Consider the following 15,825-nt stretch of genomic DNA (forward strand, 5'->3'; position numbering starts at 1 on the left):
GGAGCCCAGCATCCCGCTGCTATGATAGTCCAGGCAGTACAGAATCTTTTCTTTACACAGGAAAGGTGGGGGGCTGATGGAGCTCAGCCCCCAGTTGCTATGATGAGGACGGTTACCAGCCATTCTGTCCCATCTACTGGGAATGACCAGGAATCATTCCTATTTTTACCCAGGCACCCCCGGCCGACCTCACCTGAGGCCAGCCAGGAGCACTCACGGGGTGATGGTGATGACGGATATCAGTCATATTGTACCATCAGCCACCAGGGAGGGGAGAGAAGTGGATACTGCTCTTCACTGCTGCAGCATCGCGTCTGCCAGCAGCATTCAGTAGACATAGGGTGACATTGAAAGAAGTCAAGAAACGCTTTCTTTCCCTTTTCTTTCACGTGGGGGGGGAGTAAATTGACGAGCTATTCCCTGAACCACGCCAGACAATGTGTTTGAACCTACAGGCATTGGGAGCTCAGCCAAGAATACAAATACTTTTCAGAGACTGCTGGGGACTGTGGGATAGCTGGAGTCCTCAGTACCCCCTCCATCCCTCCATGAGCGTCCTCTTGAGTCTCTGGCTTCCCGTTACGCTTGTCACGCAGCACTGTGTAGCCGGTAGATTTTTTTTTTCAAACGCTTTGGCATTTCGTCTTCTGTAACGGAGCTCTGATAGAACAGATTTGTTTCCCCATATAGCGATCGGATCCAGTATCTCCCGTACGGCCCATGCTGGAGCTCTTTTTGGATTTGGGACTGCATCGCCACCCGTGCTGATCAGAGCTCCACGCTGGGCAAACAGGAAATGAAAATCAAAATTTGTGGGGCTTTTCCTGTTTACCTGGCCACTGCATCCGAGTTCAGATTGCTGTCCAGAGCAGTCACAATGGTGCACTGTGGGATACCGCCCGGAGGCCAATACCGTCGATTTGCGGCCACACTAACCCTAATCCGATATGGTAATACCGATTTTAGCGCTACTCCTCTCGTTGGGGAGGAGTACAGAAACCAATTTAAAGAGCCCTTTATATCGATATAAAGGGCCTCGTAGTGTGGACGGGTACAGCGTTAAATCAGTTTAACGCTGCTAAAATTGGTTTAAACGCGTAGTGTAGACCAGACCTCACACGTCTCTTGTCCTTCTGACCGAGGTATTCCCAGGCTGGACAGCAGCCTTTCCTTCACTGTGTCATTCCCAGCATACCCAGGTTGCCCTGGGACACCTGCTTGCTACCTCTTCAGAGTCAGATTACAGTGCAATTGCTACAGACAGAAGTCACCATACAACTCTTTCTAAGCAAGCCGACTTTATTCCTAAGCATCACAGAGAAAATATTAAAAACAATAAAAGAACCTGCACACATGCTAATAAACTTACCAGAGTTCATCTCAGTTCTCCCATGGGCTCTAGCAGGAGCAGTCTTTTAATACCCTCCTCTTGGGGCATCCTTATGGTTACAAGCTCATCAAAACCTCAGTTCAGAACAAGTCCCCAGTCTGATGAGGCCCCAATAGGCCAAGTTCTGGGATCCTCCATGGGACAGGAGACCTGTCCATTCGCTGCACCAGGAAGAAGGCCCTGAGGCAGGTTCAACCCCAGACTTTTATGCAAAAGTATTTTCTTTGTCTGCTGGTGTCTGGAGACTCCAGTTTGAACTAGTGTTTGTGTATCATTCCAGGGAGTTTCAAAGGCTAACAATGGAGGAAGTTCATTAACATCCCCTGCCCACTAGAAAAGATAACATACAATTCCATAATAACGCATACAATGTACGAAATACACATTTTAATACAATGTACCCCCAAAGCTATTAACCCCAATTCAACAGGGTTTAACTTAAATCAGTAAAGTTTATCTTACTTCCCTAATGTTTGTTCAGTATATTACAGGATGTTGCCAGTCTGTCACAAAGGCCAGTTTGGAAGAAGTCTGTGGTGTGTCTCTGATCACATTTCAGTAAAACATCTTTATTTGAGGTTTTCTAAAACAAAAGTGGCAGTACCACCCCTGTTCCCTGGGGGGACTGTAAAGGCTTTTCCACGGATACCTGAGTCAGGAAAGTTACCACTCCATGGACTATTACACTGAAAATACACACAGAGACAGGAACTCAGGCAAGCCGTATGCTAAGCCCAGCAGCCCAGTTAACTCATTCACACATCTTTCTTCCACACCTCTGAAACATACCCCCAAACACCTGCTCTCTTAAAGGTCTCACCTCAGGTCTGCAGTCTACAGATGCAGCCTGGACCAAATAATCAAATCCACTTGGTGCTTTATAATCCCTTGAATTTTTATCATTCGCAGCAAGGACACCGACCAGAGAAGAACAGCTGGAGACACAGCTGCAAAGCTTCCTTCATGTGACGCCGCATAATCATAGTTGATATATCAGAAGTATTCTTTGGAGAAAGAAATCATTTTGGGAGATGTGTCCTAATTGAGTGGGGGGGCTCAGCGCTTCCAGATTGCCAGCATTCACTGAGAGCTTCTTCCTCTTCGTACGCTTTTATTTGGTGAGCTACTGCTGAGAACTGGAAGCAGACTCTTTCACCCAGAGAAATGAATTAACATGATGGGAAGACCCTTTAAAAGACTGAAGAGTCCTGGAAGCCCAGACATTAAAAGGACAAATGTGCAGCTTATGTAAATAGGTGAAGCTCCATGGGACTCCATTTTCTCCATTGTTTGTGTGCTAGAATGAGACCAGCTCATGTGCAAGAGACACTAAAATAGAAACACTGATCTCAGAGCAGGCCTAGGTCCAAACTTTGCTGCATCAGGGCTGCAATGGCAACTTCCCAGGAGCCTGAGGAAAATGTACAACTTGCATATAATTTACATAAATAATTCCCGAACAAAGGAAAGGCATGTAACCATCCTCTTTACTTGGGCTTGCTTGTTCCTTGAATACAAATTACTTCTTGTTGGAGTTTACCAACAATAAATAAAAATGTGCTTTTGACAATTTTGCCCTCATTCTGCACTTACAAGGAGAGCATGCACCAGTGGGCTGCATTTTAGGGACTCGATCTCAGACCCCAGTTTTGGTATCCTTCTCTTCGGCGGCGGGCGGGGGGGGGGGGCTGTCTTCCCTAACAGAGATGACCTTAGCTGCAAAGTTTAGATCTATGTCTGCATGTTCCCAGATTTGGAGAGTACTTGGAGATGTCCTTCTGGGTGTCAACCATTATGCAAAGTTGTTATATAAATATGTACATGGAAAACATACATTTAATAATGGGCTCTTCAATCTAGCAGAGAAAGGTCTAATACAGGGGTCGGCAACCTATGGCATGCGTGCCGAAGGCAGCAAGCGAGCTGATTTTCAGTGGCACCCACGCTGCCTGGATCCTGGCCATCGGTCTGGGGGGCTCTTCATTTTAATTTCATTTTAAATGAAGCCTCTTAAACATTTTAAAAACCTTATTTACTTTACATATAATATATACTAAATTATTGTTGTAGACTTACAGAAAGAGACCTTCTAAAAACGTTAAAATGTATCACTGGCACATGAAACCTTAAATGAGAGTGAATAAATGAAGACTCGGCACACCACTTCTGAAAAGTTGCCTATCCCTGGGCTAATACAATCCAATGGCTGGAAGTTGAAGCTAAACAAATTCAGACTGGAAATAAGACATACACTTTTAACAGGGAGAGTAATTAACCACTGGAACAATTTTACCCAGGGTTGTGGTGGAGTCTCCATCACTGACAATTTTTAATCGGGACAGGATGTTTTTCTAAAAGCTCTGCTCTAGGAATTATTTAGGGGACATTCTCTAGCCTGTGTTATACAGGCAGTCAGACTAGATGACTACAATGGTTCCTTCAGGCCTAAGAATCTATGAATATAGACTGTCATATCAAAATGTGGGTATCTGCAAAATATGGATCTATGGTTTAGGTTAGGGTCCAGGCTTATGTATATACCTGCATACACATATGCACAAAATCTATACTTGTATGCTTATTTTAAACTGTTCCAAGGACATCAGAAAAAAGTATCTGCCTAAATATTGCATTATGATGATTTGAAGTGTTGGTCTCCGTGAAAACAGATTCCACTTCTCCCACCAAGAGACAACCCCAGGCACAGCAATTTGTTCAAGAACAAAAGGGATAGGGAAGTGAGATAGCAATTAGAACATTCACCTAATCCATACTGTGATGGCTGGAGCCAAGCCAGGATGCAACACAATGGCAGCTACAGCAGAAGAGAGCAAATGCATGGTGAAGAGAAGAGAACATGGCTTCGAGGAAACGCTCTGCTGTAACTCACCATTCCCTGATTTGAGAGAGCAAATTCCATTGAGATTACTGGCACTGCTTGCCTGGAGAGACAATGAAAGCAGAGCTGAAGTGTAACCCTTTGCAGGAATTCAACTGTTCTGTGGCTCCCTGTTCTGAAGGCTGCATTTGAAGCAGAAATGAAGCTTTAACAGGCGAAAGAAGGAAGATCACAAGAGATCTCTGTGCCAGGTTAAGAGACAACATACCACGCACACTCTGCTTTTCATGAAGAAACTCAGCTTTCCAGGGCGTTGATGAGATGTTCATCTAAGATACTTACCTGGCCCCCATTACCCTCGTAACTGAGCATCTCACAATCTTTAATTCATTTATCCTCACAATCCCCCTACATAGTAGGACAATGCTGTTATCTCCATAGGGAGCTAAGGCACAGAGAGATGAAGTGATTTAGCCAAGAATGCACAAGAAGCCTGTGTCAGAGCAGGGAACTGAATCCAGGTCTCTTGGGTCCTAATGCTCTAACCATTGGGGAAGCCTTGCTCCCTCTTCAAAAACATTAATGTTTATTTTATGTTATTGGAACCTGATCCAAACATGGAAACAGTCCCATCAACTCCAGTGAGCTTTGGACCAAGCCCTTAAGCCATCTATTGCCTGTCTTTAAATGATTCATACAATCCATGAAAAAAGGCACCAATTTTGGAGAATTACCTTCTCTGAAGGGCCCAGTTGCAGGTTAATTTTTGGGGGGTGGGGTGGGGGAGGAGTGCAGCAGCCGGAAAATCTGCTGGGGGGTAATAAAATTGAAGTTTGCCAAGCCATGGATGCAGGGAGTTTTATGACTGAAGGTGGGCAGATAAGCTGCAGTGAGTTGTTTGCTAGCAGAACGTAACCTCTTTCCTGTCCAATGTCTGTGGGTAGCCTGTGATTTCCTTAGGATTTAGTCCTTATTTGAATGTAGGCAACCCATGTTTTGTAAGTTTTTGTTGGTGATGTTGTTAAGCACTGGCTCTTGCTGTGCGTTATTTATGTAGGGGGCAAAATGTGTGTGATTAGTGTGAGGATATGTTTCTTTAAATCTAACAAAAAGCTAGACTGAAGGGAGCTGGGAAGAAGCTGCACAGTGAAGCAGGGAGAGACAGTAGTTTCTAGGGAAAACACTGACTGTGCTCCACGTAGTAAAAAATCTCCTTGTTCAGCATTAGAAGAAAGCAACCTCTTTGTGATTCTTGACCATCGTCACGTGGCACAAAGGGCGGAGAAAGGGGGTGACACTAAAATTCAGTTTACAGGAGTTTCCAGCTGGAATAATCTTGTAGTGAGGATGTTTTCGGCAGCAAAGCAGGTAGGGGAAATCCCCACTTAGACTGGGCACGGATGTCTGCAAGCAGACCATTTCATTCCCTCTAGACTCCTTATCATCAGCCCAGCATGCTGAAGAAAGAGCTCCTTGTGCTTTGCGACTGCTTTATTTTAAAAAACTTGTTTAAAAAAAATGCATTTGTTTCTCAGAAGCCTCTGAACATCAGATGGAACCAATTAAAACTAGGTGGGCTCCAGGGGGTGCGGGGAGAAGAAACACAATTTGGTTTTCAACTTCAAAGTGGTTTAGAAAAATTAAAAAGCCCAGGCCCTCGAATACAAGTGTATCCCTAGTAGGGAGAGGGCAGAGAGGGGACACTTATAGCATTCTCAAGTGCCCCTTTTCTTCTCCCACTTCATTCACCTGACTCAAAAGGAGCTGTGTTTGGAGCCCCTGCCAGCTGATTAGTCAATGAAAAGGAGGTTAATTGTCATGATTCTTTGTGTGCCCTCCCATCAGTTATCTAAAAAGGTGGCACTCGGGGTGGCATCTGGCGAGGCATCAGCAGCAAGAGCCCCACTGGCTCACATGTCACATGTCACACGGATACCCACTCACTCCCACACAATCCCTGCAAACTGCCTCTTGTGCCTGCTATGCTTTCATTTCAAGCTTGCTGTTCCATTGAAAAACACAATCTCAGGAGACAAAACCATGCTCACACAAAGGGATTTAGGAGCTTACAAGTCACAAGCAGATCGGCTGTGGCAGCCAATCCAAAGAGTATCACACTGGAGCAGACACACCGGTTCCCAGACCCTTCTCTTGAGCCCTGCAACCAGAATGATGCAGAGGTCTCATACACAGGTCAGTGGCCCTGTGCCTGATGTACTGAGGGTATTACAGCTGTTACAGACCCAGGGAGAGAGCCAGGCTTGGTAGTGCCAGCTGTAGCAGTTAGTGCTTTTTTTTAATTTTTTTAAGCTCTGGAGGTCCCTGGTTTAATTCCTGGTGTGCCAGCCAAGGTGGCAGCTGTTACAGGGGCACACAGGCTGCAGCATGCCATGTAGCTGATTGCTACAGGCAGCCTCATAGGATGGGCTTGGATTTGTCGGACGGGGGAAACAGGCCAAGGATGTGCAGGAGCAACAAATAGCCAAGTATCCATCCAAAGGGATGGGTGGGAGGATCTGTCCCAGGTGGTAGTGGTGGGAATGGGGTTTGAGTCAGTGCTCATTTGACCCAAACTGATCTGTCCTTCAGAGAAGGCCACAAACAAATAAAGCTGTGAGTGGCACTCAGCTGCAAGAGCCACTTTGGGCAATGGCAAATCTCCCCTGGAACCTGCCCGTGGACTCAGAGCCCTGTGTCTCTTTGACAGATGCATTCCCTGCAGTTTGGGAGCCAGTGGCAGTAGGAGCCCTGTCATTGAGTGTTTTTTATTTTAGGGAGATTTTCAAAGCACCTGCAGAATTCGGGAGCACAAGCGTCATTGATTTTCATGGTGGCAGAATAAGAAGCCAATTTTAGGATTAGAACGATTTCCTGCTCCTGGCAGTCAGGTCTGAGCTAATTTGGGGACCTTTTTCTTATGAGAAATCAAAGGGTTTTTAGACCTATTTCAACTTTTCTATAAATGTGCAACACGTCCCATTGCCCATGAAAACACGAGGCTGCAAGCATTGTCTTAAACCACATACACTGCAGAGACATGTCAGTCAAGCTTCTCCCATACCGCTCTGCTGATTCCCAGCACCCTTTGCTCCTGCAATCACAGGCCCTTTGGTGACATGGACTAATGGGGACCAGCTTTGAAACTGCCACATTTATTTTCACTTGTGACGGTGTTTGAACTCCTCATTCTCCAGAGATGTTCAGCCAATTCTTGGCCTCTCTGCTGAGGCTCCCAGCGGGGTTGATGGTTTATGCAATATGGGTACTTGTCTGGTAGGGACTGGACCTGGAACACCAACTCATTTCACACAGGTCACCAAACAGCCACCTGCCAGTAATGACTTTCAGCTACTACTAGATGTGAACCAGTGACCTGCGGGTGAAATGCTAGTCCTAAATCATGCTCCCTTGAGCTATCCCGTCTCCCGTTCACCTGGCACTGGCTTTGTTTGTTCTTTTGCAATTTCATGTTGTTGGGGGAATGAGGGAGGAAATCAATAAAAAAATAAATACTGAACATAAATAAGAAATCACTTGGCTGCTTCAAAATGGCATCAAATAAAGTACCCCACAATGGCCTGTAAAGGATCTCTGGGCACATCATCCATCACTGATCCAACAAGTCCTACCTCTCAGCCTAATTTACTCACTATTTTAAAAGACATAAAACCAGACTTGCAAATTGAGGGAAGAAGTTGAGTTGCATTTTCAATGAGGATTCTAATGGGCCTGATGCTGCCTTGTTTTTTGGTTGGGCTGAAGCTGTTGGAGCCAAACAGATCTGGATGAGACGCAGGAGAATTCAGGTTCCTCCAACTCTGATTTTGGGTTGTTAAGACAGAGGAGCACTAGGCATCTGAACTTAAGGTCTCTGTGATCTCCGTCAGGACATATGCCCAAGTCAACATAGTGAAGGGGAGATTATTAGAGTCATTATAGACTTTTATTTACCTAATTGCTCTCAGTCACCTATTGATGCTGTCCTCAGAGAATTGTCTGTCTGCATCTCCCTGGCTACACATGCACCACATGCTCTGAACATACCATATTAGGGGACAGGATCCTCCTGTATGGTTGCTTCACAGTCAGACATGAGGACTGAGGTGCATTATCAGAATGGAGTGAGGACCCAAGCATGGAAAAGTGAGAAGCACTGCAGGTTAGGATTGAGGCACGTTAGTGCACCTAGGTGAGATCCAAGACTGCAACAGCTAAGAGCCCTCCAGGTCAAATTTGAGGAGCATTACTGGAGCTGCATGGGTTAGCATCACCAAACATCTCCACGAGCACTAAATCTACGTGCCTCATCAGCAGAAAATCAGACCCTATGCTTTGTGGAGGAGAAACCAATCACATTGGAGAGTAAAGCCTCCAAAAGGCTAATTCATGAAGGACAGAGCAGCAATGTCTTGTCACATTCCCAAGCTCAATGTAGGCAAAGCTAAATCATCTCCAGCTTTAAGTCTCCCAGCTCCACGTATCTTCCCAGTACCTGTTATTTTTCTGTGCATCCCTTGTGTGTTCCTTTCCTGACACTAGTCTCCAGAGACTGCTAGCATTCATCCAGAGGGCCCTTTGATTGTCCACAGTTAGGATTGTAGCTCCTCCAGGGTTCTCCCTTGCCCATACAGCCTTCCCAAGCCACGCACTTCCTTGTCAACAGTCAGCTTCTAAATTAAGCTGCCCAAGTGTCAATGGGATGAAAGGAGCATGTATGTCAATAGGCTAAATTAATTGCAGCTTTCTTCAAAGATTGTGTGTTGGACAATGTGAGTGTTGATGGCAATTTACAAATGTTCAACACAGTGTTTCTCAGTCATAGTCCATGGACCACCTGTGTGCCATGGGACCCACAAAACCCATCAGTACTGACAGGCACTGTCATTCCATGTCAGCCCTGTTGCCAAGTTAGCTACCTCAGGCTGGGATCTTCCCAGTTCTTGAAACCAAGAACACCTGCAGTCAAGTAAATGTATACATTGCTATGTCCAGTGCCAACAAGTGCACCAAGGCCCAATTCATTGCCAGAGTAAGCAGCTATTACTAGGCAGACTTCAGGTGAACTGCCTCCACTTACACCAGTGATTAATTTAACACTCAATCTCTGTGCTAAATGCAGAGAAATCTAGCTGAAGCCTTCATATAGAAAATCACAGGACACTTCATGGGCAGAAGTGTGACACTGCACCCCATATTGTATGATACAATTATATCATGATGATGATGTACCTCATGCAAGATAAGGCATGTGAGGTGTCATTGGAAAGGTTATGGTTTGCTGAATATGGTTATCCTATTTATATGCATGTATCATTTTTATTTCCAAAGCTATGAATACTGACTGTGTATCATTTCACAGGTAGCTATTCCTGGGCAACACCCACTAGGCAAAATGCTCTCAGTCCAGATGGCTGGCTGGGAAGGGCCAATTCAGGTTAAAGAGGCATTGGGAAGAAACAATAGGCCTTAGGAGAAGCTTAGCTCCCACCTGGTGAACCTTCCTGTGAACGTTCCAGACAGCCCATGGGGAATGGCTGCTGTGACTCTTCTGGGACACATGACCAGGTCACCTGGTGCTGGACTCCATCTTGAGATGTCAACATATTTTCCACAGACTGATCTGGGAACCAAGCTTTGAAACAAAGGGTTCCTACCATATGCAAAAGCTATATGAGGCAGGGGAGTGACATAATCTGAGTTCTTCACTGACAACCCACCCAAAAAGATTCCTGGAAACATCTGAGGAACAAAGACTGAAATGAGGGAAGTGCTGGACCCAGGCTAAAGGGATTTTTAACTGTGAATGGAACACCTGGGGATTCCAAGCAGTATGCAAATGCAGCTTGCCCCTTAAGACTCTGCAGCCTGCTTGTATCATCACTTAGGGTGAGAATCGGCTATTCATATCCAATCTATTTAATATATTAAGCTTAGTTTGTGTTTTTTGTGTATTTGCTACATAATCTGCTTTGATCTGTTTGCTATCCCCTTACAGTCACTTAAAATCCATCTTTTGTTAATAATTTTTTTTTTGCTTTGTCTAAACCAATGTGAGAGAATCATAGCTCTGGGGCAGAAAGCTGTTGCATATTCCTCTCCACATTGAGAGAGAGGGTGAATTTTATGAGCGTATGCTATACAGTTCCCTGTGCAGCACAAAATGGCATAATTTTGGTTTACACTCCAGAGGGGGTGCTTGTCTGAGGAGCTGGGAGGTGCCCTAGCTGAAACCTTCCCATGCAGAGAGTGGTCACAGAGCCTGCCTGCATGTAAATGCAGCTGGGTATGTCCCTAGCTATATGTATGCTGGTGAAAGTGCAGGCGAGACCAGGCTTTGCAGCTTGTCACAGTAGTATAGTGTAAAAGGGAGCCCAGGCTGGTGGGTCAGGGGGGCTCAGTGGCGCCCCAGTTCCAGGTGGAACCCCGCGGGGGAAAACCCATCACACCAGCATTCCATTTATTCCAGAAATATTCCTTCCCCCCTCCCCCCAAGAAGGTCCTGTGTGGCCCTATTAAACCACTACAAAAGTGTCCTATTCCCCCAACTACACACTCCTCTCCTAACCAAGGCCCAGCAATATGGCTACCCTGCCTTTGTTTTTTTTTTTTAGGGATAAGGAAGTGAGGCATATAAGCAGAGCTGTGAGAGGACTGACCAAGACTTCTCTGGGGATTTTCCAATGCAATTACTCAGGGTATGTCTACACTACGGGATTATTCCGATTTTACATAAAGTGGTTTTGTAAAACAGATTGTATAAAGTTGAGTGCACACGGCCACACTAAGCACATTAATTCAGCGGTGTGCATCCATGTACCGAGGCTAACGTCGATTTCCGGAGCATTGAACTGTGGGTAGCTATCCCATAGCTATCCCATAGTTCCCGCATTCTCCCCCCCCCTTGGAATTCTGGGTTGAGATCCCAATGCACGATGGTGCAAAAACAGTGTCGCGGGTGATTCTGGGTAAATGTCGTCACTCATTCCTTCCTCCGTGAAAGCAACGGCAGACAATCATTTCACGCCCTTTTTCCCTGGATTGCCCTGACAGATGCCATAGCATGGCAACCGTGGAGCCCGTTTTGCCTTTTGTCACTGTCACCGTATGCGTACTGGATGCTGCTGACAGAGGCGGTACTGCAGTGCTACACAGCAGCATTCATTTGCCATTGAAAGGTAGCAGAGATGGTTACCAGTCGTTCTGTACCGTCTTCTGTGCCATTGTAAATTGGCGATGAGATGATGGTTATCAGTCATTCTGTACTGTCTGATGTGCCATTGTAAATTGGCGATGAGATGATGGTTATCAGTCGTTCTGTACTGTCTGCTGCTGTCATGGGTGCTCCTGGCTGGCCTTAGCTGAGGTCGACCGGGGCGCAAAGACAAAAATGGGAATGACTCCCCGAGTCAATCCCTCCTTTATGGTTTATCTAAAAATAGAGTCAGTCCTGCCTAGAATATGGGGCAAGTGTACTAGAGAACCAGTGTATCAGAGAACCAGAGAGCACAGCCGCTCCATGTCAGATCCCGCAGAAATGATGAGCTGCATGCCATTCACGAGGGGTGCCCCTGCAACAACCCCACCCGTTGATTCCCTTCTTACCCAACCTTTCTGGGCTACCATGCAATGTCCCCCATTTGTGTGATGAAGTAATAAAGAATGCAGGAATAAGAAACACTGACTTTTTAGTGAGATAAAATGAGGGAGAGGCAGCCTCCAGCTGCTATGATAGTCCAGGCAGTACAGAATCTTTTCTTTAGACATGAAAGAGGGGATGGGGCTGATGGAGTTCAGCCCCCAGTTGCTATGATGAGGACTGTTACCAGCAGTTCTGTACCATCTACCGGGAATGACCAGGAGTCATTCCTATTTTTACCCAGGCGCCCCCAGCCGACCTCACCTGAGGCCAGCCAGGAGCACTCACGGGCTGATGATGGATAGCAGTTATATTGTACCATCTGCCACCGGGGAGGGGAGGGGAGAGGATGCTGCTATTCATTGCCACAGCATCGTGTCTACCAGCAGCATGCAGTAGACATAGGGTGACATATAAAAAAAGTCAAGAAACGATTTTTTTCCCTTTTCTTTCACGGGGAGGGATGGGGGGTAAATTGACAACATATACCCTGAAACACCCCGGACAATGTGTTTGACCCTACAGGCATTGGGAGCTCAGCCAAGAATGCAAATACTTTTCGGAGACTGCTGGGGACTGTGGGATAGCTGGAGTCCTCAGTACCCCCTCCCTCCCTCCATGAGCGTCCATTTGATTCTTTGGCTTTCTGTTATGCTTGTCATGTAGCACTGTGCTGTGGCCTCTCTATCATAGCCTGGAGATTTTTCAAATGCTTTCTCATTTCATCTTCTGTAATGGAGCTGTGATAGAACAGATTTGTCTCCCCATACAGCGATCAGATCCAGTATCTCCCGTACGGCCCATGCTGGAGCTCTTTTTGGATTTGGGACTGCATCGCCACCCGTGCTGATCAGAGCTCCACGCTAGACAAACAGGAAATGAAATTTAAAAGTTTGCAGGGCTTTTCCTGTTTACCTGGCCACTGCATCCAAGTTCGGATTGCTGTCCAAAGCAGTCACAATGGTGCACTGTGGGATACCGCCCGGAGGCCAATACCGTCAATTTGCGGCCACACTAACCCTAATCCAATATGGTAATACCGATTTCAGCGCGACTCCTCTCGTCAAGGAGGAGTACAGAAACCGGTTTAAAGAGCCCTTTATATCAATATAAAGGGCCTCGTCGTGTGGACGGGTCCAGCATTAAATCGATTTAATGCTACTAAAATCGGTTTAAACGCGTAGTGTAAACTAGGCCTCAGATGCGAGGGTTTCTACTGAGAAACACAAGGACCTCCATCTCCCTGTTAGCCCCATGGGCTAAGCAAGCAACTAGCAGAGCACTCCTAGTGTCTCTCTGCTGTGTACTGTGGCAGCTATTAGAAAAGCAGCACATCTTTCACCCCAGCAGCAAATAGGGTAGGGAAAGGTTGACTACGCACTCACAGGAAGCGGGAGGTGAGGTAAGACCATAAATAAAGATGAGCATAAGTGTGCCTGGTTAATCACTTCTCATTTTACTCCTCTGGGTCTGCACACTATCACTTGTAGCTGCTGCATGAGCAAAAATTCCAAGCACAGAACCTCACTGGCCGAAAGAGCACAAGCCCTAATAAAGTGATGTGCTGGGACTGTTACAGCTACTTTCATTGCAAATTGGATACAGAGCACATTAGGGTTCTGCATATGCAAATACTGGGAAACAGCACTTAGTTTTTTTTATTAGAGAGGCAGAAGCCTTGACTAAAATATGGACGGGAAGGCAAATGGTTCAAGCAGAGCAGGAACGCAGTGCTAAACTGACTGGAAACTGAGGCCTAGATTTGAGCTAGGAGAGGACTTTTGAACAATGAGAAGCCCCTGGAATTGCCCTTGGTGCTGCTGCTGCAGCCCATGTTAAGCATGATGACCTTTATGTCACGTCATTTGGGTGTAGGAGAGATTGCTGGGGAGCACAGAGCTCTGGGCAGAGTGGAGAGCGGCACCTCCTGCCACTCCCAGCATCGACCAGATGCAGAAAATAAATGGGTTACAGAGCCCTAAATGCTCAGCTATACCAATCTACTGGTCTCTGAGCCAGCAAGGATGAAGGAGGTGAGTAGCGTTATCCCAGAAAGAGGAAGGCCAACATGTCCAAACTGGGATGCCTAGTGTAAGGTACCTGCATCCATATAACAGCACCTATATGTGGACTGTTTCTTTCCAGAAATGCAGAGCATCCCCACTTCCTGTGGAAGACTGGTCAGTGCCATCAAACTTTGCTCTCTGTGACTGGCTCCAAGGCCAGAGAGTGAGTCAGAGCCAGGATTAGAACTCAGGAGTTTCTAGCTCTCACTCCAATTGTTTGGCTTCCTAAGGGACAATGCAACATGCACCTCCCAGTGCACAGGGAGAGTGGCTAGCATTTCCTGATGATCCCATAATTATCCCCTCTGGAACTTCCCCTGGGGTGGCCCAATTCTCTACCACATCACATGCATGAGCCAGGTCAGTCGCATATTCTGCCCCTCTGAGTTATTATTTCCCTTTCCCTCGACATTATAGTAAGCCCTTTCCCTCTCCATGATAAAGAAATCAGGGCATTGCTAATTCAGCTGGGCCTGGGTGTTGAGGGAACTGGTCAGGAAATGACTCCCCCAATCTCCCTCAACACACACACACACACTTTCCCCTTCTCCCCAATCAAATTTTGCTTAGTAATTTAGTAAGAAAAAGATCTGATTTTTTTTGTTATGTGAATGGAAATTTGCTACCAGCTCTAGTTTGGTAGAGGTGCTGCTGGTTTATAACTGTGCAGTACATTAGCCTGCATTTCTCTCTCTGGGATTCATTATTTCAGCTCCTGTGACTGCATCTTTAAGATCTGACCTGCCCCTTTAAATCCATGCTGCTCACTTTCCCATTGGTCAACACTTCTACATACAGCACATTGTTCTGGTAACTCAATCTCCGCCAGCACAAACAACTTCTCTTTTTTAATTTATGGAGGGTCAGGCTTGTAATTGTGCCCCCTTCTTTATTCCTTCCTACAGATAAATCATGTACATGACAGTTTAGCAGAATGCTGGCAAATTGGACATGACATTCTTATCACCACCAGTTTAATAACGTAACTCAAAGGGGGAGTTGCTGTATCGCATCCTAGGAGTCATAGGAAGTACAGTAAGGACACCCTTTTCTAGCAGAGTCATTCTGAATGCGATGGGCACGTTGCGCAGCCAGCCTTGCATTCCTGACTTTTGTTTTCTAATGTAAATATTAATTTGTGCTCATAAAAGTGCCAGATCAACTCCCCCATTTCCCCCACCCCCACAGAAGAAAAGCCTGCTTGGCCAGTAAAGGGGTAAATATGAGCACATGTCAATTACTTGGGCTTTGGACCCCAGTTCCACAATGGACTCCAATAACCTCACTGAAGTCAATAAGACTCCATATGGGGCATCTATACAGAGATTATTACAGGGTCGCGGCTTTACACTGCAGTGGAAGGGGCATTGTAACCTTCTTGACCCTGCCCTGGAGGGACCATCACAAAGGCAAGGGGAGATGAAGGTGCTCAGCACCTTGCAGGATCATGTCCATTGTTACCATTTGATGGCTCTTCAGACGAGTTGTTGGTTTCAGCGCAGTTACCAGTGGACATCACCACCCTCACGCCCTGTCCTATAGCCACCAACTGGCATCGTCATCAGCGCAGAGGGCAAGGAGACTCATCCTCTCCCTGCAGGAGATGGTGCTTCTAGGCCAGGTGATTCACAATGTGAGGCGTTGCTTCCTGTGGCTCAGCAGAGGTCGCTGTCTGGAGCTCTCCATCCAGCACTTTTGCCAGCACCAAACTCCCCTGTCAAAAAAAGCAAACCAAACTTTCACAAGTGACACTTCAGAGTGCACTCCCTCCCCAGCCCAGCACAGCTGCTCCCTAGCAGTCGCATCCAAAGCAATGGGAATCTTTCCAATCATGTCAGCAGACCTGTAAAAGAAGACACCAGCTGGTGCATGCTTTGTGGCTGGGCATGGCATA

The sequence above is a fragment of the Gopherus flavomarginatus genome, chromosome 12, assembly GCF_025201925.1.
Source record: "Gopherus flavomarginatus isolate rGopFla2 chromosome 12, rGopFla2.mat.asm, whole genome shotgun sequence".
NCBI classification, from domain to species: domain Eukaryota; kingdom Metazoa; phylum Chordata; order Testudines; family Testudinidae; genus Gopherus; species Gopherus flavomarginatus.